We start from the raw sequence: 22621 nt of genomic DNA on the forward strand, positions 1-22621 counted from the left end.
GAACCTCAAGATGACCCCACTAATTATAATGTAATATTGATAAGGCATGCATAAGTTTCCAATTAATATTTATAGACTAGGCCAATTCATCATAATGACAGGACAATAGTTTAGGTACTGCCAGCTAGCCATAAGAAACTTTTTACAATACATCATTTCTGGGAAAGACACCAAGTTTTAAAAAATTAAATCTTTGAATTTAGCTTTTGAAAGGCAGAGGCTTAAAAGTCCAAATGTAACAAACAGAACTGTGTTATCAAAAGGCACTCAATCAGTGGTTTGGTTTGGACCACTTTAAACAAACAGGCTTATCCTGGACCAGAATCTGCAACTTCTTCTCTCCTGAAATGGTATGCACCTGGTTTGGGATCTGCTGTGATTATTAGTATCTCATAGAATTACTGAAGCCCTATGTGAGTGTAAAAAATGAAACTTTTTGAATGATATTCAAATAAAAATCATTTAAACACAGAGAATTCATAATTTCGTAACCACATTTACATATTATCAGTGTGATTTTATTTATGTTTATGTCTTAAAATAACTACTAGTCAGGATAGTGTAGGTAAAATTCCAGTGACTTGATACAATGAAGGTTTATTTCTTTCTTGTGCTTCATATCCATCTCAGTTCAGCAAAGGGCCCTCTGCTCCACCAGGTCACTCAAGAACCCAGGCTGACAGGGGCTCCACAGCCTTGCAGTTGCCTCATCCAGAAAATGCAGCCTGTTCAGTCACTCAGTGTGATGGTTTTAAAATTTTGTTCACAAATTATTTTATACTTCTCCCCTCAAAAATTGGAGACTGATCTTCTTCCCCTTAAGTGTGGACTGTTCTTAGCCACTTGCCTTTGATGAATAGAATGTGTCAGAAGTAACAACCTGTGTTTTCCAAGACCAGTCATAGAAGGCATTGTGACTTGGGCCTCATTCTATCTTGGATAACTCATTCCTGGGGAAGCCAGCTACCATGTTTGAGGCTACTCAATGAGTCCTAGGAGAGGTCCATGTGGTATGGAGTGGAGGCCTCTCTCCAACAGCCAGTGAGGAACTGAGGCCTTGCACCAACAGCATGTAAGTGAGCAGTCATACAAGCAAATCCTCCAGCTCCACTCTGGAGATAACTGCAGCCCAGGGTACATCTGGGCTGTAACCTCAGGAGAGACCATGGAGCCAGAACCACCAAACGAAGCCATTTCTGAATTCCTGATCCACAGAAACTGTGAAATAACAAATGTCTATTGTCTTACACTCCGAAGTTTTGGGGCAATTTGTTATGTAGCTAAAAACAACCAATACCATGAGACAGAGGAAAAGACCACTGGAAGGTCTTGTTCTAGCAGTTTAGTGTTTTAGCCAGAAGAGGCACATTTCATTTCTGCTATCAGCCCTTCAGCCGGAATTGGCCAAGGAGTCATTTCAGATTGCTAGGGGCCACAGGCTCCTCCCACGCATTCAGGCAGAGAGGAGACCTAGATTGGGGCAGCTACTCAGAAGAGATTCAGATATTTAACCACTATTACAAAGCATGTAAGACATTAAAGAGAATCTCATATATTTGATCTGCATTTTTTATTAAGTGGAAAGTTTGATCAAATAGATTTCTAATGATGTATAAACATTAGGAAATGCTTAATTTATTGTATTCATAATTGTGAAAGATTATATTAGAAATATATGATTAGAGGAAATATTATCATCATGTAAAAATATTTATTATTACAATCTTAAGATTCATAAACTTCCTATCAAATCCAAGATATACAAGTATAACCATTCTTCTTGCACAAAAGCCTTTCGAATGTTAAAAAATCTATCAGCCTAGTAAAGAGGTAGATGGACAGATGTTGTCCTGGTGAGCATAAAGAAGAAAAGGGTGGATTCCAAAAGACAAGACAAGATACTCCTTCATAGACAGATTCTAAGTGAAGCCATTACATTGAAGATGGTGGCATACCTGGAAAAGGTGAGCCAACAGGGGTTCACCAAGAACAAGCCATGACAAACCAATCCCATTTCCTCTTTGGGAAGGCTTTACTATTAGTAAAATTTTAGCAGAACACATTCAAATACTATTTTTTTAATCCTGTGCTATGTGACATATTAATTTATAGCTAAAAATGATACTCAAGGAGCATCAGCCTGGTTAGAAATATTAAGATGTGTGTCCCACTTCTCCGTAACTGTTGCTCTCCTGTCTCACCAGATCCCTGCCCAGCCCATCTAGTCTCTTCTCTGATCCAACAGGAAACTCACACATCTTCTGTTCTCAAAGCACAGAGCCAGGGTAGGTTAAATTGTGTTGCAGTGACAATTTAACCTACCCCTAAGTAGGTTGCATAACACAAAACCAGTCAACATCACCTGGGATGGGGAAAAATTAATCTACTGGGTCATCAAATCATGATTCAAAATGATCTTGTTAGATTGGGAAGTGGTCTAGTAGACATTTAAATAAAGATGGCTCAAGCCTGTGGCTCACGCCTGTAATCCCAGCACTTTGGGAGGTCGAGGCAGGCAGATCACAAGGTCAGGAGATAGCGACCATCCTGGCTAACACGGTGAAACCCCGTCTCTACTAAAAATACAAAAAATGAGCCAGGCGTGGTGGCGGGCGCCTGTAATCCCAGCTACTCAGGGGGCTGAGGCAGGAGAATGGTGGGAACCTGGAGGCAGAGCTTGCAGTGAGCCGAGATCTCACCACTGCACTCCAGCCTGGGTGACAGAGCAAGACTCAGCCTCAAAAAAAAAAAAAAAAAAAAAAGAAAGAAAGAAAGTATATTACTCAGAGCCCTTAGCTAATGGACAGGACTACTGTGTCTTTTCACCCATTTATTTCACAGCTTGCTTCAAGGCCAGTAGAGGAGCCAGAAGCCTCTTCCTCCTTCTCTGCAGTCTAAGCATAAGTGGCCAGGCCAAGGGCTCATCTTCTGTAGGCAGGCCTGGCCATCTTCTAATGTGTATGTGGGTGTGCATGCATACCTGTGTGTGTTCCAGTTTCTTTACCTTCAAATGAGTGAGTTAAGTCAGCCTTACATTAGTTCCCAGTTGTCTTCAGTTTAGGATGCAGAGAGCTGCGGTCACCCTTCAGCCTCAAAAATTCAAGATGAATTCTCTATTCCAGTTTAAATCAAAGAGGCCTGCCTTTTGTCAATCTTGGGATGCATGCCCAACCATTAATCAGCCTATCACTTTTATTTACATCTCTTTTTGCCTATAAACCATGGGACAGAACCTGGAAGGGAAGAGGGGGTCAGTTTTAGACTTCAAATCCCAATAGCTCCAGTTGGAATATAAACCCAGAGTGTGATGTGGTTGCTGAGAAAAGTAATGCTGCTTTGGTGACGCTGCTAGAATCGTGCAACACCTAGAACAAGGTCAGTGATAACACTTTATCTGACAAGCATCAGACCGAGAGTTTCTGAATACCACACTAAAAGAAGGTGACATACAGAGTGGTGATCAAGACAGGGAGAAATTGGAGGTCACGTGACGGGTGGTGGAGGGAACTGAGGCTATGGAACCGAGCAAGCAGGAAACATGCCAATGGCCTCAGGCATTTGAAGGGGCGTGGGAGAGTGGGGGTGGGTAGAGCCAGTTCTATTAAGCATAGGGAATTGGACTTGAGAACGGGCCCTGCCAGGAAGGTAGACAGGATCAGAACATGGAGGAATTTTACAAAAAGCTGTCTCAATGTGGAATTTTCTGGCTCATAAGATAGTGAGACGCCATCGTGAAAGTGTCCAAAGAGAGGCTTGATAATCATTTGTTAGGATTAATATCAAGGATCCTGAACTGGGATAAACTGGACTAATGGCCTCCAAGTTTCTTCCTCACCAAGACTCCGTAATCCTGAATCTGGCTAACACAAAGGTAATAGCTCAGAGGTTAGCCAGATGGAACTCTTTAGCAAATGAAGACAGCTTTTGTCTGTATGTTCAACAGAGTTAATGTTCACCAATATTTAGTACTCTGCTACTTTCAGTTACACAGAGAATCATAAGGTATTCCTTGAACTTAGGTATGGCTAAGTAAATAGTTCTCACCAAAGAAACATGAATAGAAATAGGGCCACTCCTAGGCCCAAGCAATTAACTACAGCTGCTTGACCCTCCACCTCTTTCTTCATCCGCACCAGTTGGGGATTGCTTAGTGTTGAAATGGAAAGGCCAAAAGAAGGAAACAATCTGACTTGCTAAATATGGAGGAAAATTGCCTGGAGAATCACCCAGATCTGCAGTCTACTTTATGAGACCAAGATATCAACTTCTTGTAGTAAGCCACAAAGAGTTTTAGGTGATTTGTTACTGCAGCACAATTTAGCCTACCGTAGCTGCTATGCTGTGAGAACAGAGCGCATGTTAATTTCCTGTTGGGCCATAGAAGAGACTAGAGAAGATGAGCAGGGCTCTGAAGAGACAGATAAAAGGAGAGTCAGATCCCTGGGTCTGCCTATTTCCATGGAGGCTTGGAGCACTCTATATATTTCTCCAGTTCCCAGAGGCCATGACTAGGTCTCCTTCCCTGTTAAATGGGCAATACCTTACATGAAAGTTTGGGAACCGAGGTCACAGATTGTGAAATGAAGTTAAACTAGGCTGCTAGAGTTGCCACCTTGGCTCTATGCAAAGATCAAAGACTCTCTTTGGTGAGAAAAAGCCACCCTCATTGTGCCTGCCAACATATTACATCTGGATCTACACATTATCTGCTGATTTTATAAACTACTTCCTTCCCAGAAATCCAAACTGGCCTTATTTTATAGATGTGGAACTGCAGTCTCCTAGTTTCTGGATGAGCTTACACTGGGCCCTTTGGGCTTCTGTCTTCCCACTAGGCCATGCTATGGAGATTGCACAATGGACCTATTGCTTCAAAGGAGAGTCACACAACACTCCCCAGCCACTGTGTTGACAGCCCTGGGCTGGAGGAAAGGCAGCAGTCTTCACAGAGCTGACTTTACGGCCGGGCTCACCCTTCACCCCAAGACAGCTTTGATCACTGGGAAGTTTCCACAAACACAGAATGAATGAGGAAGAAGGTGGTTAGATTTTCGGTGTGATCCACGTGGACGAGAGGTGAGAGATGGAACGTCTGTAGCATCAAGGTTTCTTTAGCTCCTTGACTTTACATGGCTGTCAGTTTCCCCTTAATGTATAGGTTTAAAGTAGTTGTATATTTTCTTGCTTTTTATCACTTTTCATCACGTAATGAAGATTTGAAGGTGTAAGCCACTTACGGCTTAATTTACTAGTGCAATTCGATAGCAAGCAAGTGCAGGAAGCAGCCTGCCTGCCTTCAAATTCCAATTCCTTCCTTTCTGCTTTCTATCTGTGTGGTTTCAGGCAAGCTACTTAGCCGCTCTGTGCTTTGGTTTCCTCATCAGTTAAATGGGTGTAATAATAATAATATCTATCTCATAAGGCTATGGTGGGATAACATGTATTAATATGCGTGATGCATTTGGAAGTGTACTTGGCACAGGAAAGTTTCAAGAAGTAGTAGCTATGTTTTATTAAGTTCTTGACTGGCAGCCAACAAAATTCCAGGAACTGTGGACACCTGCTGTGTGCTCAAGCCTAGGCTAAGCACTGTTGGGGAGTTTTAAAATAAGGTAATTAACAGGTAACTCCGAAAAGTCCTAAAATCTATCAGGAACCAAAACAAAAACAGACTAAGCAAAACTCTGAGGCATATTAGTAAGAAAGAAGTTAAGAATGGGCAGTAGATAGGAAGCTAGCAGTGTCTGCACCAGTCACGGTGTCACTTGATCACCTCAAACTCCAGGGATGCTGGGAAATTGTTCTAAATGGCCAATGCGATGACAGCAGCATCAGCAGGCAGTTTCTGCTTCCAGCTCTAAGTGTTACTCTTTCTTCCTTATCTCTTCACTCTCCCCCTCCCAGAAAACAAGAGTGTGTTTCCATCTTGCAACCATTTAGGAAAGGCCACAAGAATTTCAGATCATGGTTCTGACAGTCCTGAGCCTCTGAACCAGATCCTAGGCACATGAGGAAAAACAACAATATCCATCCTGTAATAGTAATATGTTTAGCTACTCTTGAATGCATTGCATTATTTGTGCCAAAACAGGCTCTAACTAATATGGTAATCATGGCTTCTGTGAAAATGGACAAATGTTTCAAAAGTGAAGAAAAAGGAAATTGAGGATACTGGGAACTATAAGGCAGTCACAAACCTGGTAATACCTCTCTCCCTCCATCCATTCCAAAACTACTTCCAGATTGTGGAACTTGTGCACAATATGGGCAACTTCATATAAACGGATAGTGCTGAGATTTCAACCTATTCTCTTGGAAGCCAAAATAATTAAAGGATGTATCTACATATGATGATAATAGATGACAGATAGATAGATATAAATAAATAAGCTAATTAAGAAGCAGCAATTATATCTATATATTTATTTATTTAAAGCAAGAAGAAGGGACTATGAAAAGAGAACAATCTGAGAACAATAAAGACTTCTTAGAGATATAATTGCCAAGATAGCAAGTCATTAGACATTCTAGAAAATAAACAGAATTCTCACACAATATGAAGCAAAAGAAAAACCAAAATATACATCCAAAATTGAATGAATTGAAGTTTCAGAAAGGGACAATGGAGAAGGTGTAGGGGAGAAAATTGATGAATAAATAATAAACATAAAAAATGAAAAAAGAAACTCAAAAAGGAAAAAAAGGCAAGTGGCCAATGAACAGATCAGGTTATAAAAGAAATGTAAATTATACTGACCATGAGATATTAGTTTTATCCATCAAATTGGCAAAATTTAAAAAGAATAACATCTGATATAGTTTAAGTTGTGGGTAAACACAATTTCAAGGACTATTGGTAAGGGTGAGTACTGGTACAATATATCTGAAGGATATTGTAAAAATCTGTAGGATAATATGTATTCATTTTAATGTGGCAATTCTACTTCTGGGCACTTCATTAGGAAATTATTGGGTGATCATACAAATGTGTACCTATCCGAAGGTTTATGAAATGATATTTTTAGTAGCAGAAACTAGAAATGCTGCATGTTCCTCAGTAAAGAGCCAGGTTTCTAGGGAGAGCTACATCCTACAATACTACCAAGTAGGTTTCAGCATGCTTCACGGTCATGATTTATTACGTGCCAAATTCAAGTGATGAAATAGTGCATATTGTATGATCCCATTTGGATAAATATATGTCATATTTGACATATTTAATTTAAATGTTTGGAATGATATACAGTTTCATTGTGAAGTTGCTATCACAAACTTCTAGAGGTTTATAAGGAACATTTTCTTTTCAGTTTTCAGATTTGTTAGTTATCTTCTTTATAGTTAGCATGCATTAACCATTCAATCAGAAAAAATAAACACAGCTATTTACATTTTGGTGAGGGAGGGAGAATAAGGAATGCCTCTCAATTGCAGCTGTGATGGCACAGACAGCTTGGAGCAGAAGTGCTCATGTTAATGCTCACCATCACTGGCCATCAGAGAAATGCAAATCAAAACCACAATGAGATACCATCTCACACCAGTTAGAATGGCGATCATTAAAAAGTCAGGAAACAACAGGTGCTGGAGAGGATGTGGAGAAATAGGAACACTTTTACACTGTTGGTGGGACTGTAAACTAGTTCGACCCTTGTGGAAGTCAGTGTGGTGATTCCTCAGGGATCTAGAACTAGAAATACCATTTGACCCAGCCATCCCATTACTGGGTATATACCCAAAGGACTATAAATCATGCTGCTATAAAGACACATGCACACATATGTTTATTGCAGCACTATTCGCAATAGCAAAGACTTGGAACCAACCCAGATGTCCAACAATGATAGACTGGATTAAGAAAATGTGGCACATATACACCATGGGATAGTATGCAGCCATAAAAAATGATGAGTTCATGTCCTTTGTAGGGACATGGATGAAATTGGAAATCATCATTCTCAGTAAACTATTGCAAGGACAAAAAACCAAACACCGCATGTTCTCACTCATAGGTGGGAATTGAACAATGAGAACACATGGACACAGGAAGGGGAACATCACACTCTGGGGACTATTGTGGCGTGGGGAGAGGGGGGAGGGGGGAGGGATAGCATTAGGAGATATACCTAATGCTAAGTGACGAGTTAATGGGTGCAGCATATCAGCATGTCACATGTATACATATATCACTAACCTGCACATTGTGCACATGTACCCTAAAACTTAAAGTATAATAATAATAAAATAAAATAAAATAAAAAAGTTATGAAGCCAGATAGTTCACTGGATGTCTCCTTAGTGTTAGATCAAGACCAGCCCTTTTAAACCCAAGTCACCACTTTGGAAGCTTTCCTTTCATGTTAACTACAAGCATACCTTATTTTCGTGCTCTTTACTTTATTGCACTTTGCAGGTGTTGCATGCTTTTACAAATTGAAGGTCTGTGACAACCCTGGGTCAAGCAAGTCTATCAGTGCCATTCTTCCAACAGTAAGTGCTCACTTCGTGTCTCTGTGTCACATTTTGGTAATTCTCACAATATTTTGAACATTTTCATAATTATTGCATCTGTTTTGGTGATCTGTGGTCAGTGATCTTTGATGTTACCATTGTAATTGTTTTGAGGCACCAGGAACCATGCCCACACAAGACGGCAAACTCCATTGATAAATGGTGTGTTCTGACTGCTCCACCAACTGGCCATTCCCCTGTCTATTTCTTTCTCCTCAGGCCTCTTTATTCCCTGAAACAACAATATTAAAATTAGGCCAATTAATAACCCTACAATGAACTCTAAGTGTTCAGGTGAAAGGAAGAGTCACACGTCTCTCACTTTCAATCAAAAGCTAGAAATGATTAAGCTTACTGAGGAAGGCATGTTGAAAACCAAAATAGGCCAAATGTTAGGTCTCTTGTGCCAAATAGTTAGCCAAGCTGTGAATGCCAAGCAAAAGTTCTTGAAGGAAATTAAAAGTGCTACTCCAGTGAACACATGAATGATAAGAAAGCAAAACAGTCTGATTTCTGATATGGAGAAAGTTTTAGTGGTCTGGATAGAGAATCAAACCAGCCACAACATTCCCTTAAGTCAAAGCATAACCCAGAGAAAGGCCCAGGTTTTCTTTAATTCTACAAAGTCTGAGAGAGATGAGGAAGCTGCAAAATAAATGTTTTGAGGCTAGCAGAGGTTGGTTCTTCAGGTTTAAAAGAAGCCATCTTCATAACATAAAGTGCAAGGTAAAGTAGCAAGTGCTGATGGAGAAGCTGCAGTCAGTTATCCAGAAGATCTAGCTAAGATCATTGATGCAGGTGGCTACACTAAACAACAGATATTTTTTTTTTTTGGAGATGGAGTCTCAATCTGTCACCCAGGCTGGAGTACAGTGGCATGATCTCAGCTCACTGCAACCCCCACCTCCCAGGTTCAAGGGATTCTCCTGCCTCAGCCTCCTGAGTAGCTGGGATTACAGGTGTGAGCCACCATGCCCAGCTAATTTTTGTACTTTTAGCAGAGACGGGGTTTCACCATGTTAGTCAGGCTGGTCTCAAACTCCTGACCTCATGATCCACCCGCCTCGGCCCCCCAGAGTGCTGGGATTACAGACATGAGTCACTGCGCCCGGCCACAAAAGATTTTTAATGTACACAAAACAGCCTTCTATTGGAAGAAGACGTCATCTAAAACTTTCATAGGTAGAGAGAAGTCAATGCCTGGCTTCAAAGCTTCAAAGGTCAGGCTGACTCTCTCGTTAGGGACTAATGCAGCTGGTGACACGAAATTTAAGACAATGCTCATTGATCATTCCAAAATTCCTAAAGCCCTTAAGAATTATGCTAAATCTCTACCTGTGTTCTATGTATGGAATAATAAAGTCTAGATGACAGCACATCTATTTACAGCATGGTTTACTGAATATTTGATGTCCACTTTTGAGACCTACTACTCAGAAAAAAGGTTTCTTTCCAAATATTACTGCTCATTGGCAATGTACCTGGTCACCCAAGAGCTCTGATGGAGGTATACAAGGAGATAAATGTTATTTTCACGCCTGCTAAAACAACATCATTTCTGCAGCCCAAGAATCGAGAAGTAATTTCAACTTTCAAGTCTTACTACTTAAGAAATACATTTTGTCAGGCCATTGCTTCCATAGTTGATTATTACTCTGATAGGTCTGGGAAAAATACATTGAAAACTTTCTGAAAGGATTCATCGTCGTAGATGCCACTAAGAGAATTCATCATTCATGGGAGGAGGTCAAAATATCAACATTAATGGGAATTTGGAAGAAGTTGATCCCAAACCTTATGGATAACTTTGAAAGATTCAAGATTTCAGTAGAGAAAGTAACTGCAGATGTGGTGGAAATAGCAAGAGGCCTACAATTAGAAGCAGAGCCTGAATATGTGGCTGAATTGCTGATTTTTGGTGATTAAACTCGAAAGAAGGAGCAGTTGCTTATGGATGAGCAAAGAAACCGATTTCTTGAAATGCAATCTACTCCTAGTGAAGTAGCTGTGAACATCATTGGAATGACAACAAAGGATTTAGAATATTACATAAACTTATTTGATAAATCAGGGTTTGTGAGGATGGACTTCAAATCTGAAAGAAGTTCTGTGTGCAAGATGCTATCAAACAGCACTGCATGCTACAGAGAAATCTTTCACTGAAACAAGGCTCAATTGATGCTAAAAACTTCGCTGATGTCTTATCTTAAGAAATTGACACAGCCACCTCAACCTTCAGCAACCACCAACCTGATCAGTCAGCAGCCATCAACATCGAGGAAAGACCCTCCATCAGCAAAAAGATAATGACTCATTGAAGGCTCAAATGATTGTTAACATTTTTAGCAGCAAAGTATTTTTAAATTAAGGTATGTTTTTTAGAGAGTGCACACTTAGTAGACTACAGTATACTGTAAATTATAACTTTTATATGTACTGGGACACCAAAAAACCTGTGTGACTTGTGATATAGTTCAGCTGTGTCTCTTCCCAAATGTCGTCTTGAATTGTAGCTCCCATAATCCCCACGTTTCATGTGAGGGACCCGGTGGGAAGTAATTGAATCATGGGGTGGGGGATGGGGTTTTCCCATGCTGTTCTCATGATAGTGAATAAGTCTCATGCTGATGGTTTTATAAAGGACAGTTCCCCTGGACACACTCTCTTTCCTGTTGACATGTAAGATGTGCCTTTGTTCCTCCTTTGCCTTCCACCATGATTGTGAGGCCTCCTCAGCCATGTGGAACTGTGAGTCCATTAAACTTCTTTTTCTTTATAAATTACCCAGTCTTGGGTATTCCTTCATAGCAGTATGAAAATGGATGAATACAACTTGCTTTATTGAGATATTCACTCTACTGCAGTGGTGTGGAACCAAACCTGTAGTATCTCCAAGGTGTGCCTATATGTTTGGGTAACGACCCTGTGTAGGTGCAAGTTCAACTCATTCATTTGCTAAGAGGTACTTTTTATAATGGGTTTATCTTGGAGTGTTCCTCAGGAAGTCACATAACTTACATCTGCTAAATTTTGCTAAGCCTTTTATGACTAACACGAGCATTTAGTAACATCTATTTTAAATTTTCCAGCCCAGAATTATTGCTGTAACATTAAAATCTTGGGCCTTGAACACATTCTGTCTATTGATAAACTAGATTCCAATTTATGTCTTCATACATTAATTCTCCAAACTTTTTTTAGTGCTGTGCAGTTGTTTTTTTTTTACTGTGTTAGGAACTGGAGCTATGATGGTGTCAAGGTTGGTGTTCACCCAAAATTCATATGTTGATATCCTAACACACAGAACCTCAGAGTGTGAGCTTATTTGGAGATAGAGACTTTACAGAGGTGTGATGAGTAATTAGAATGGGCCCTAATCTAATAGGAGGAGTGGTGTCCTTATAAGAAGGGGAAATTTGGAGACAGCCATACAGTTGAGAGAAGGCCACGTGAATATGCCAATGGCCATCCACAGCCAAGGAGAGTGGCCTAGAACCAGCCCTGATGACACTGTGATTTCAGACTTCCAGCCTCCAGAATTTCAAGCCAATGCATTTTGTTCTCTAAGCCACTCAGCTTGCAGCACTTTGTTACAGCAGCCCCTGCAGACCAATACAAACAGTGAGCAAGTCAGGAATGAGCTTGGCCCTCCAGAAGCCTCTTGTACAGTGGAGAGAGGTCAGCCCTGGATGCTGGGCAGGGGTGGGACAGGCAGCATGACCTGCTCTCAGGCTGGTGTCCTGGTTAAGCAGCTGTCCAGCTCTCTGCAGAGCATGGAATCTGGGATTCACTCTGACTAAGCGTTTTTCTGTCATCCTTCAAATGGAAAGGCAAGGAACACCAGCTTCACTGCAAGTATCAGGGAGTCAAACCTTGAAAACATCATCACCTCACATTTAAAGTTGAGAAAAAATTATTCATTGAGAATTTGGCGAAGGATTAATCCAGAGCAGCATGGACCTCGTTCTCAGAGCCCCTCCCATGGAGCTCTTTTCATGAAAGTGTGCTTCCTGCTTAAAGTGCAGACACATGGAAAGCAAACTCAAAGGCGGCTGGGAAACCCACCGTTGCTAACTCTGTGAGGATATTGGTAAAGGACGCTGTCCCTGGCCCTATACAGTGACAGGGCTGTGGGTCTCAAGTATCAGCAGCATAAAGTGCAGTATGCAGTCGTTACAGTTTGTTTATATCAAGGACACTGTAATTCATGTCACAGGATCCTGTTTTCCTTTTCTGGTGGGTTGCTTGGAGTCCCAGAAACACTTTAAGATCCTTTTGTGTGTGGGATCTTAGAAAGCATACTTCATGCCTCATCTTACTATTTCTACTCTCTTCGCCCCACTGACTCTTTTCTAACCCATATCAATTTTCATAAGCCCCCTCCAATAATTATTTATATGAAGAGGGGCATGAATATTTGAAATTAAATAGGTAACTTAATTAACTCTAGCAGCCACCAAAAGATACTTTATTCAGTTATTTGTTTTAAAATGAATTAACACCTTGGAAAATATTTTTATTATATTGATTTATATTTAATATTTATTTTTATTTATTTTATTTAGTGCTTATACTTAATGTCTATATTTAGTGTTCAGGGAAAAAAAAGCCCAGGATGGACTTCTCTTTCCAGAAATATCCCCACTAGCTTTTGATGCAGAGCGAAAACTAGGAGTGGCTCCAGGTGCCTCCGAGAGCAGACTGTGAACCCAGGAAGCAGAACCAGGCTCTGGTCAAGGGCTTTCCAGAGCCCAAAGCACGGTTATCTGGCAAAGTGTTCTCACCCCTAGACCCAAAAGTCTCATCTCATTATAACATTAAGCTCTTTAAAGTTCAGGATCTTGTCATCTAAGTCAGGCACAGAGACCTAAAAACTTAAAAAAGAAATTATTTGCCCCTCATTCCTAATTCAGAGTACAATCATGAGACAGAGATAGAAGAATAACTAAATAGACACTTCCACCCAGAAGGAGATGAAAGGGAGGTACATTACAACTACTGAAATCTACCTGGGCTCCAGCAGAACCCCCTGCTCTGGGATAAGAGAATGTCCCTCATTAGAAACTGGTTCTATTCCCTAGAACTGACTCCATAATTCATTGTCCTCAAAAGCTTTGGGATCCACTATTTGATATCTTCATTTTTCTATAAGAAATGGCCATGTTTGCAGTCAAGTAACAAGTTTCATGATCTCAGTCCCTGCCACAGCAGTGAGGTCGCTTAGATCTGCTGAGACAAGTGAAACAACAGATACAATACAAATTATCATTTTTTTCTTTTTTCTTTTCTTTCTCTTTCTCTTTCTCTCTTTCTCTCTTTCTTTCTTTCTTTTTTTTTTTTTGATGAGGCCTCACTCTTTTGCCAAGGCTGGAGTGCAGTGGCACAATCTCAGTTCAGAGCAGCCTTCCCCTCCCGGGTTCAAATGATTCTCATGCCTCCCCTTCCTGAGTAGCTGGGATTACAGGCGTCTGCCACCAAGCCTGTGTATTTTTTGTATTTTTAGTAGAGACAGGTTGGCCATTTTGGCCAGGCTGGTCTCAAACTCCTAACCTCAGGTGATCTGACCACCTCAGCCTCCCAGAGTGCTGGAATTACAGGTGTGAGCCACCACTTCCAGCCACAAATAATATATTTTTAAATATAATGCTGAGCTGGCACAGAAGTTAGAAATCCACAGAATGATTTGAAAATATCACGGGTCAATCCAGGTTCTGTGAGACTGTAGATGTACAAAATGTGCCTTGTTAACAAAAATACCAAATTTTAAAAAGCAAAATTAGGCTCAGCAGATTAGAAAGAGCTCATGTAAATGAAGCATTCTGAAAAACTCATGTTTCATTAGCTTCACAGTACATCCACTTGTGGAAAGCAATAAACCTTGAAATGAAGTATATCAAGTGTATCAGTTGAGATGACAATAGATATTGATAAGCTTTAGGCATTCTTAAACACGCATACTGAAATAGCTAAGATAATCACTAATAGAATAGACAATTATATTTGTAAAACACGTAGAGGGATAATAGTTGAATCTGATTTTAAAGCACTCCATCCAAAATAAGGCACAAAAGGAAAGGACAAAAAGAATGCTATGAACTAGTAACAAAGAGATGTTATGAACAATGTCATAGCAACAAATGATGAGAAAGATACCTTACTAAAATTATTTCAAGAAGATGTAGGAGGCCTCATTAGTTGTTAAAATTCTTTCGCAAAGGAAACCCCAGACCCAAGTGGCCGTACAGTTGATTTCTATCAAACATCAAAGATCAAATAGTTTTATCTTACACACACTCTTCCAAAGAATAGAAAAAGTGAAAGCACATCCTAACTCATTTTATGAGGCTATCATATGTCTGATACTAAGAACAGATGAGTAACTGCAAGAAAGTAAAGCTACAGATTGTTTCTTTATAAATAAAAGTGAAGACATCTAAACAAAACTGCCATAAAGAACACACAAAGGAAAATGTATAAAGAATCATACATCATAATCACTTTGAGATTATCCCAGGAATACAAAGTTGTTTAATTTTGAAAATTAATTAGTGTAACACATCATATCAACAGATCGAAGGCACAAAGTCCATGCTCAGGTTTACAGATGCAGAGATCTGTTTGACAAAATTCAACATCCACTCATGACTTAAAACAAAACAAAACTTGTAACAAAACAAGAATGGGAGGAACTTCCTTAACTTAATAAAGAGCACCTAACAAAACCTACAGCAAATCACATGTAAAGATGTTTAAGACATTCCCTTTAAGATCATAAAATGGCAAGAATGACTGCTTTTCTCTTTCCTGCTCAATAATGTATTAAAGGGCTTAACCAGTGCAGTAAGAAGAAAACAGAAATAAAGAGAGATTGGAAAGCAATAAACAAAGCGTCATTATTTGTAGATGTTAAGATTTTCTATATAGAAAACCCCAAAGAACCCACAGATAATTTTTTAGAACTAATAGACAAATTTACTAGTTGAATTTTTTTAATTCAAAACACTAAAGTCACATTGCATTTCTGAACATCAGCAACTTGAATTTACAAAATATAATTTTTTAAGGTTTGATACTGTGTTGAAAATGACACAGAAAAGCAACAGGTGATGAAGACATTATTCAGGATGACAGTCACTTGCAGGGAGTAGGTGCAGTATAATTGAGGAAGGGGACATTATGGGTTTCTAGTACATTTGAAAAGGTCTGTTTCTTAAGCCAGGTGGTGGCTTTATGATGTCTATTGGATTTTTCTTGTTTCAGCTGTACATATACTCTTTTTGGGCTCTTTTTATATTATATTACTTTGCAATTCTTATTATTAAAAACAGTTTAAATTCTTTTTATGTATGATATTGTTTGAAATTATTTTATGCTATTTTTAAAAAGCAGAGCACCATATCTCTGGTATTATTACCATAATGTTAAAATATGTATATACAGTGGGAAGTGGTAGGGGGTATAAATGACAAATTAAGAAGCTGGAAGGATTTAAGTTGGAGGATGATATAAAAAATCCTTAGGGCTTAAATTCCACGTTAAAGAATTTTTACTCTGTTCTAAAGCAATAACTATATACTCCATCAGGAAACAGTATGTGTTCACATAATCAAGGGATTGGGTGTATGGCACCTGTGTTTTAGGAAGGTAATTGGCATAATGCTGGGATGACTATTTTGGAATTTTAGAAATGGCTTTCTCTGCAGCTTGGCTTTCTCTGGTGATTTTCCAGTAGCTAAAGACTCCTCTCCGTGGCTTCCCAAACTTTTCAAGTGTAAAGTGTCAGGGCCCCTCTGTTGTGAGATGTCCTGTCACATGGACTCAGCCAGAGCTCCCCCGTGTTCTATGGAAAAGGCTAACGAGATGAAGTGGACCTAAAAGGGCAACACTTGTTTTGTAGCCTACAGCACTCAGGGACCAAGCCTGTGCCAACACCATCCCCAACATAGATGAGCTCTGACCTTTAGGGTGCTTGCAGCCACGTGGCTCTAGCTCGTCCCTCTGTCCCTGCCCCTGCCCTGAGTCTGGCCTTTTTGGCAACTCCTTCTTTTCTCTGCCCTGCACTTGCTCTTTGAATGGTCCCCTGGTTTTGTCCCCTGGCATTGTGTCTCAGACACAGTTCCTCACTCCCCCTCCATCCTGATCCTGCCTGGCCATCCTTCTTTCTGGAAGAAACTCAAACCCCTGGTCCCCAGACTAGGGCCACTGTTGTAACCACCATTCCCTGACCAGGCCTGCTCAAGCCTATCCATGGTCTCAGCTCCCCCATCATTAAGATAAAGCCTTTGATTCTGATTAGTATTTGCTTAGCTCCTTAGATTAGAGTGGAAATAAGTATTCTCAGGGTTGGGCCTTGATCTGGAAAAACTGTGGGTTGTAAACAATTAATGGATTGTGAAATCATTTTTGTGGGTCATAACCAGGGTCATTTTAAAGAAATAGAATAGAATAGCAAAGATCAAATGGTCTCCCACATCGTAAAGGTAATGTATTAGCCCGTTTTGTTTCTGCTGACAAAGACATACCTGAGACTGGGAAGAAAAAGGGGTTTAATTGGACTTACAGTTCCACATGGCCAGGGAAGCCTCAGAATCATGGTGGGAGGTGAAAGGCAATTCTTACACGGCAGCAGCAAGAAAAAATGATGAAGAAGCAAAAGCGGAAACCCCTGATGAAGCCATCAGATCTCGTGACTTATTCACAATCACAGGAATAGCACGGGAAAGACCAGCCCCATGGTTCAATTACCTCCCCCCAGGTCCCTCCCACAACACATGGGAATTCTGGGATATACAATTCAAGTTGAGATTTGGGTGGGGGCACCAGCCAAACCATATCAGGTAAGTACTGTTTTGTTCTGGTTTTTTTTTTAACTCACATCTCATTATTATTATTATTGTTATCATTATTATTATTGTTTTTGAGACAGGGTCTCCCTCGGTTGCCCAGGCTTTAGTCCAGTGGCATGATCTTGACTCACTGCAACCTCTGTCTCCCAGGTTCAGGCGATTGTCCTGCCTCAGCCTCCCAAGTAGCTGGGATTACAGGCACGCACCACCACACCTGGCTAATTTTTACATGTTTAGTAGAGAGGGTTTCACCATGTTGACCAGGCTGGTCTCAAACTTCTGACCTCAGGTGATCCACCTGCCTCGATCTCCGAAAGTGCTGGGATTACAGGCATGAGCCACCACACCCGGCCTTTGTTAGTTATCTTTATGTACTGAGTGTTGAGATTGTTATGAGCTGGGTTGTACCCCCTCCAAATTCATAGTGGAAGCCCTGCCGCCCAGAACCTCAGAATGGGACTGTATTTGGAGGCAAGGTCTTTAAAGAAGTGATGAAGTTAAAATGAGGTCCTTGGAGTGGATGCTAATCAATATGACTGGTGTCCTTATAAGAAGAGGAGATTGGGACACAGACATGGACACACAGAGGAAAGACCATGTGAGGAAGTGAGAAGATGGGATCTACAAGCCAAGCAGAGAGGCTTTGGGAAAAAACCAACTCTGCTGGCACCTTGATCTTGGACTTCTCATTTCCAGAACTGGGATAATTAATTTTTTGTTGTTTTCAGCAACCAAGTCTGTGGCAGTTTGTTATGACAGCCCTAGCTGACTAATACAGACATATAATATAATTCTTATGGGGTGAATTCAGTCAAAAACATTAGATATTCACTGGCTGGCCTTTCAAATTTTAGACCTCATTAATGGTTGAAAAGAGCAAAGTCCTATTCTGCAGTTTGTAAGGGAAGCTCTCTTGGGGATATTTGGAACTTAGCAACATTTCCTATGATGCAGTGCTCTCATGCAGTGGGTGCCCAAGCAAAATCAAGCTTCAAAGATCTAGAGCTACAGTTCTCATCATGAAGACAGAAAAACACAAGCATGTGGGAACCAGCTACAGGATCCACAGACCAAACAGCACATTGTAGCAAAGGGTTAAAAAAGAACTGGACATGTGAAATGTCCAGGGCCAGGCCCTGGGTCTCCCTAACACTGGATCCCTTGTGTGATGAGATAACATGAGTGAGGTAGTGGATGTTTCTGGATACTGCTCCACCTCTTTCCATCAATCCACACTGAGCACCATCCCAACATAAATGAGGGCGAGCCCGGCTGCATTAGAGCAGGCCCTGCTCTTGGCTGGGGCGACGGCACGCTCACCACACAGTATTCCAAAGGTGAGTCCGTAAACTCTGTCCCCAGAGTGCCATTTGATGATGACCTCACCTTGGAAGGCCTATTTTGAGTATCCAAGAGTCTCCCTTGCACAGTCGTTGTATAACCTCCAGCGCTTGCTGCTAAAGAGTTTTCTGTCTCCAAAAATAATCTCCAAATGATGGTTAACACGACCCTGGCATAATTCATCCTCTACAAATAAGTGAAAGGGAGCTAATGCCCAACTCCTGGCACAGCCACAGAGCGGGCGTTGGAAGTGGAGGTGGCCATGACTTCAATCCTTGGCAGAGGGCTGCAGATTGGATGGGGAGCCAGGCGAGAGGCAAGAACACCATGCTCAAGGTGCCTGGCATGGGCATTTCCTTCTGGACGGGGCCAGGGAACAGTTTGAGGCTCCTCCACTATTCCACATAGAGCTTTGAGTGTCTGTCACCTGAACTGGCCACACTACCATCCCTGAATGTCACCACGACTTTACTTTTTAAAGAGCTTCTTAATGGGTAGCTGAGCACCAGGTTGCAGTCACCACATTGTATTCCCTGACCCTTAATTCTGAGAATAGCATCTCTCATGTCCAACTTAGTCCTATCATTGACCACAGAGAGATACCAAGTATCATTGGGCAAGGTTCTACCCTAGATACAGTTTTATTGGAGGATGATTTTTAGGAGTAGAACTGCATTACCTTGTGCAAAGAGAGGGATGTTGTGGGCCCCTGGCTTTCTTCACATGTTCCTTCTCCTACTCATTCAGGGTCTGGTTTATCCGAAACATTTGAACCTGCAAAGAGCTGCAGGATGGACGAGGTTACTGAACATCTTCAGTGTCTCATAAATCTTTGCAAGAGTCCTGGAAGTGATCGTTAGTATACTCACTTTGCAGACAAGGTGACTGAGTCCTGGAGGTCAAATAACTTGCTCTATGTCACCACACTGTGAAGGGGACAAATCTTCACAGTTTACTTGTTGGCCATGGTCTATATGACCTTGGCATTCTCCCTCATGCTGAAGCTGGAAAAGAGAATCAGTTCAGAGGGAGATAGGAATGATGGGGGCTAGCCCAATGATGACTGAAGGTGCCAAGAAAGCTTCCAGGGCAGCCCAAAGTCAGGCCCTGGAGATGGTTCAGAGCCAACCCCAGGTTCATAAACCTCTGAACTGCAGCACATTCTGACTTTAAAGGATTGATCCTTCCTTAGACTTTGGAGACGTTGGCCCATGAGGGAGGCAGAGCCATGTGCTGGAAAGCTCAGGGTCTGGAGTTGGGTCCAGCCTCATGATTTACTAGCTGGGAGACTCTGGGCGTGTTGCTGGACCCCTCTGTGCATGGGAGGATCCATCTCCTCATGCAGAAAATGAACACGGTGTTCTCTATCTGTTACCGTTGTTGAGCAGACCCTGCCTTGTGCTGGGCCGCTCTTCTTCCTCATGCCACCCGTGTAGACAGTGGCATACGCACACTGAGCTGCTCACTCACCACTCACTGCACTTGGAGGTGCTGAAGCCAAATGGAAAATGTGGGCTTTCGCCACAGAGCTTTCCTTGTTTGAGTGAACTGAATCTTTATTTTCTTTTACAAGCAAAGAGCTTTTCATTAATTTGTGCCAGACCATTTAATATATTCTACAGTGTTCTTGTTTCACTTAATTTTCTGGATTTCCAAGAAAGCTTTAGGATTTGGTTTGGTGAGAGGCCTTGAAGGGACTCAAAGAAATAAGAAAAATTAGAAACAATGTATTCACAACAAGGCTTCAGTTTAAGGATTTCACCAAGAAATAAGTACAATGAGGTGTATGTGGGGATTTTCCTCAGAAGTCACGATCTTGGTTTTTTCTAGACAATATAAGATTGATAAGAGCCGAAGCCAGAAATTCAACCATAAAAAAAATTTTTCTGTTTGTTATATTATAAATCATTAATCAGCAGTTAAAGCCCTGGATAGCAGGGAAAGAGATGCTTTTGAAGAAACTTTCACTGTAACCCACTTAAAAGCCACCTGGGAATGCTGCAACCCGGTGGGAAGGGTGTTTGCACTGAGAGCCAAGTTCATGTTTCTGGATTAGGTGAGAGTATTGATGCACTGGCAGCTCTGGTGATTTGTCTGAGGTTCAGAGATCGTGAGAGGATCTAGCAGACCCAGCAGATTCCAAAAACCTTCATTGCAGAGAGGGAGGGAGAAAGATCAGAAGAAACCAATGGGATCCTGTTGGGGTAGGGGGAGGGGGAGAGGGGACTTAGCTTTCCTATGGTAGGCATCTCCCAGGGCTGCCATCTCCCAGGGCTGCTTCCAAGATTACAGTGACAGAGCACAGCACAGAGAAGAGCTTTCCTGCACCAGGCTCAGTGGGGGCAGGGCAGTGGGATCTGAGACCAGACCCTGCAGCTGTGTGGCCTCCAGCTAGCTTCTGTCCTCTCTGAACATTGGTTTCCTCAGCCACAAAATGGGACTAAGAATAGACCCTGTCTTAGAGGAGCTGTGTTAAGATCTGACACTTGCTGGGTGATCCATCAGAGATAAAAATCCACACATGTGATTAGTAATATGATGCCCATTGAGAATGTTAGCATGCAACACAAATAAATATTATTGTTATCATTTGCATGAAGTAGGTGTATATGCTGGAGCAGCTGTACTTAAGTTCAGAAATAAGAAGACAATTGATCTGAGGACTCAGGAGAGAGCATGGCTGCTGCATAGATGGTGCCTTCCATCGCTTGGCATAGGGAAGCCCAGCCAAAGCCTGTGTCTTGGGCAGCCCGGGAGCTCTCAGGATGGCTTGAAATCTCCCACATGGCCTGGGCCTGTTCTCCTTCCCCTCCAGGTAGGGTTATCAGATAAATTAAAGAAATACATAATTAAATTAGAATTTCAGAGATGTAACAAATACTTTTTTAACATAAGTATAGCTTAGGCAATATTTGGGATACACTTATACTAAACATTTATTTGTCATTTATCCAAAATTCAAATGCAATGAACATTCTATCTTTTTATTTGCTAAATGTGGAAACCCTTCCTCCAGTTGGCCACTTGCCATTTAACTGACTTGTTATGACATTTTCGTTATAATTTTTTTCTGATTATGAAAATAATGCACTCTTATTACAGAAAATCTTTAAAAATACTAATAAATAAGAAAGAAATAATAACTCATATGTAATACCATTAACTGATAATTGAAAGGCTGCAGTATTTGAAAATACTTAAAAATTGTGGCCTAATTCTTGAATTTTACATGATTGAGATACTACTTTATGTGTAGGCTTATATATTTCTTTGGTTTAGCATTATACCATGATCTCCCTGTCACTAAATTTTTTTCTCCACTGGATTCTGTCATCTGGCACAGCAGCTTTCTCTTTTTGCTGAAAAAGTTGGTGGTTTTCAATATGTGTATCTCTGTGCATAAAACTCTGTCCACACCTCTTCAGTTGATCTCTCAAGTGGCTTTTAAAATTATTCCTATATATATATAATGAATAATCTGAAAGTGATGACATTTAATATCTCATGGTGACTTTTTTCTACAGCTCTCCTGGGTGCAGTCAAAGCTTCACTCCCTACTCCCTACTGAACTATCGGCTGACTGATTCCCACTTGTCCATGCCCCAGGACCCCACAGAAGCTCCACATGCTTCCACAAGCTGATGCGCCAGTTCCAAGAGGGGGAAGAAAAGCTGGCACTCAGCCTTTATTTCTCCCCAAACTCCACAGTCATTCAATTCTGAAAAAAAAAAAAAAAAAAACCCATTGCTTTGAAAAACATAAAATGAGATCTATCAAACAGCATCTTGTATTTTAAAGTGGAAAGAATGGACTTTGGAATCATCTTTGGCAGCTAATAGGCTGGGACACGCAGAGAAAGAGCTTGCCTGCCTCTGCAGACATTCCTTGGACGAGTGGTTCTAAATCCCAGCTACACACTCAAATAG

The 22621-nt window shown here is 41.0% G+C and overlaps 1 long non-coding RNA gene across 3 annotated transcripts; it reads left to right on the forward strand.

Moving 5' to 3' along the window:
• The first annotated feature begins 944 nt into the window (after window positions 1-944).
• On the forward strand, window positions 945-22421 carry LOC109028519 (uncharacterized). Of its 3 annotated transcripts, XR_008669027.1 has the most exons (5): window positions 945-1072; window positions 4836-5076; window positions 8411-8487; window positions 21296-21510; window positions 22220-22421. It is a non-coding gene; the product is annotated as an uncharacterized lncRNA (long non-coding RNA). The 3 variants fall into 3 exon arrangements; XR_002007528.2 differs by lacking the exon at window positions 8411-8487; XR_002007529.2 differs by lacking the exon at window positions 8411-8487 and having other exon boundaries at window positions 21299-21510.
• The last annotated feature ends 200 nt before the right edge of the window (window positions 22422-22621 follow it).

The sequence above is a fragment of the Gorilla gorilla genome, chromosome 8 (assembly GCF_029281585.2).
Source record: "Gorilla gorilla gorilla isolate KB3781 chromosome 8, NHGRI_mGorGor1-v2.1_pri, whole genome shotgun sequence".
In the NCBI taxonomy this organism is placed as follows: domain Eukaryota; kingdom Metazoa; phylum Chordata; class Mammalia; order Primates; family Hominidae; genus Gorilla; species Gorilla gorilla.